This window comes from Carlito syrichta, unplaced genomic scaffold (genome assembly GCF_000164805.1).
Source record: "Carlito syrichta isolate Samal-C Ts95f unplaced genomic scaffold, Tarsius_syrichta-2.0.1 Scaffold313381, whole genome shotgun sequence".
NCBI classification, from domain to species: Eukaryota; Metazoa; Chordata; class Mammalia; order Primates; family Tarsiidae; genus Carlito; species Carlito syrichta.
This window is the reverse complement of record NW_007257477.1, coordinates 1,584,014-1,587,238: the sequence shown is the minus strand read 5'-3', so window position 1 is coordinate 1,587,238 and position 3,225 is coordinate 1,584,014.

Genomic DNA, 3,225 nt, shown 5'->3' with positions numbered 1-3,225 from the left:
CCCGTGGGCTCAGGCAATCCTCTCACCTCAGCCTCCCAAAGTGCTGGGATTATAGGCATGAACCACCATGCCCGGCCACCTTTTCTTATGTTTTAGTCATTTGGATTTCTCTTTGTGGAGGAGTCTTTTAAGTCTTTTCTCATTGATTGGTCGGACATATTTATACACGGTATATGCCATGTGCTAATCCTTGTGGGTTATGTGTGTTACAAAAACCCTCCCCCACTTCTATGGCTTGTCTTTTCACTTTTAAGGATTTTTTTTTTTTTTTTTTTTTTGGAGTTAGGTCTCATTATTTCCCCCAGGCTGGAGTACAGTGGCATGATCACAGCTCACCGCAGCCTCGACTTCCTAGTCTCAGGCAGTCCTTCTGCCTCAGTCTCCCAAGTAGCTGGGACTATAGGTGTATGCCACCCAATCCGGCTAATTGAGACTACAGATGCATGCCACCACACCCAGCTAATTTCTGTATTTTATTTATTTATTTATTTATGTTTGTAGAGACAAGGTATTGTTATGTGTCCCAGGCTGATCTCAAACTCCTGCGCTCAAGTGATCCTCCTGCCTCGGCCTCCCAAAGTGCTGGTATTATAGGCATAAGCCACTGTGCCCAGTCTTTTATTGGAAGTTTTGATAGATTAGAAGGTCTTCATCTTATATAGTCAAATGCATCTATGCCCTTCCCATATGAATAGTGTCTAGTTTAAGAACTTCTTCCTGGCCAGGCTCGGTGGCTCAGCCTGTAATCCCAGCACTTTGGGAGGCCGAGGTGAGTGAATTGCCTGAGCCCATGAGTTCAAGACCTGCCCGGGCAACTTGAAGAGACCTCATCTCTACAATAAATCAAAAACTAGCCGGGCATGATGGCGTGCGCCTATAGTTCCAGCTACTTGGAAGACTGAGGCAGAAGGATCGCTGGAGCCCGGTGGCCAGGAGCGTGCCACTGCACTCCAGTCGGGGTGACAGAGTGAGACTCCAACTCGAAAAAAAAAACCAACTTCTTCCTTACCCCATGGCTGTGATGATATTGTCCTGCATTTCTTACATTATCTTCTACACTGCAAAGTTTTCGGTTTTGCTTTTTCAGAGGCAGGGTTCTGTCACCCAGGCTGGAGGGCAGTGGCATGATCATAGTTCATTGCAGCCTTGAACTCCTGGGCTCAGGTGATCCTCCTGTCTCAGGCTCGTGAGTAGCTGGGACTACAGGCACACACCACCACACCTGGCTAATTTTTGATTTTCTGTAGAGTTGAGATCTTGTAATGTTGCTCAGGCTGGTCTCGAATTCCTGGGCTTAAGCGATCCTCCCACCTCAGCCTCCCAAAGCGCTGGGATTACAGAAGTGAGCCACCGTGCTGGGTCGTGTGGTTTTGCCTTTCACATTTAACTTTGTGCATGTTGACTGATTCCAGCCACTCTTGTACCCCCTTTAGAGGTGTAGAAGCTCAGAGAGGAGAAGTTGTTGTATTCCTTCTACCCCAGGGACTCCCCTTGTTCCATCCAAGGTGATCATGGTGCCCTGGCATGGGCCTGCATGGCTGCAGGGGTCAGGGAGGGGATCAAAGGTGACTTGAGTAAAGAGCAGTAGAGATTGATCTGGAGAAGGCTTTGATTAGAAGCAAAGAGAGCCGGGCTCGGTGGCTCAGCCTATAATTCCATGCCTTTGGGAGGCTGAGGTGAGTGGATTGCCTGAGCCCGCGGGTTCGAGACCCGCCTGGGCAGCGAGACCTCATCTCTACAATAAATCAAAATGAGCCGGGCGTGGTAGCGCATGCCTGTAATTCCGGCTACTTGGAAGGCTGAGGCGGAAGGATCGCCGGAGCCCAGCAGGTTGAGGCTGCGGTGGCCGGGAGCGGCCACTGCACTCCAGTCTGGGCGACAGAGTGAGACTCCAACTCAAAAAAAAAAAAAAAGAAGCAAAGAGAGAATGGGAGGCCAGCAACACCATCACTGGGGAATAAAAGTCCCCTCTGGCAAGCCTGGGGTACTCCCTGCACCGCCCCTCCTTCCCTAAAGATCCAGGGCTCCTCTCCAGACTGAGCACAGCTGGGGCTCAGCCTCTTGAGATTGGAGCTGCTGGGTCAGGGTCCAGTCCCTCCCACAGAGGCTTCCACTCTTTGGGGTCCAGCGGAGTGGGGTCGCAGGGGACTTCAGGCCTTAAGTGCTTCCCAGAAGCCATGGGAGGTACCTGAGAGGCAGATTCAGAGTCTGGGAGTCCAGCAGGAGAACTCAGGGGGGAGAAACCAACAAGTGGATGGGCGGGTGGTTGGAGTCCCAGGAAACCTGTTGGGACTGTAACCCCAGGGCTCCCTCTGCTTGACTGGGAAGTCGCCAGCATTCCAGGAATCTTGGGTTTGGGATGGGGGTGGGGAGGACCGTGAAGGAGCCAAGCAAGCCCAGGAGCAGGTGCCCACCTTAAGGACCTCTCTGCGAGACTGTGTGTGGGTGGCAGGGGGGTGAGGGGCTTGGGGACTGGGCCCCAGAGGCTCTGGGACCCTCCCTATCTCTCCAGGTGCCACCAGAGCACACCCCTGCACCTCCCACCCTTCCCGCTCCCTCCCAGGGCCCCCAGCCTGCAGCTGCCAGGGGCTCCTGTCAGCCGGGTGGCCTGTGTTAGGGTCTGGCGTTATTTACTGCAGCAGCTTCCTCCTCCTTCCAGGAACTTGTCCTCCGACTTCAGGCGGCTTCTGATTAGGCAGTGAGACCTCTAATCTCTCGGATCTCACTTACCGGCATCGGTCTCTCACTTCCTGTTACTGGGCCCGGACAGAGGCGCAGGGTCAGCTCCATGCCGGCTGCGCCTTGTCTGTTCCTGGGGCCTCTGTTCTGGCCCCTCGATAGGGAGGACAGAGGCGCCAGAGACCGGGCATCGGGCAGTGACCATCTGGGAATAGGGCCAGTAATGCAGATGCTGACCCGGTGCTGGGCACAGAGAACCCAAGGGAGCGCAGGCTGCAGGCTCTGCCCCATGGAGCCCAGGGTCCAGCACGGGGGACCCATGCTCCTCCTTTGTTCCTCCTGGTTTGTCAGGGAACCCACGGAGGGCACCCTTCCCCTCAAAAGCCCCCACCCCCCCTTCCATTCCTGCAGTCACCAGGGCCAGAGCCCTGGAGGGGTGGGGGAGAAAGACAAGGAAGGGTCAGGAGATGGACCACAGATGCAGTTTTGGGGTCTGCTGTCCTGCAGATGCAGAACTCTGGGGCTTGCTCATCCTGTCTGCCCCAG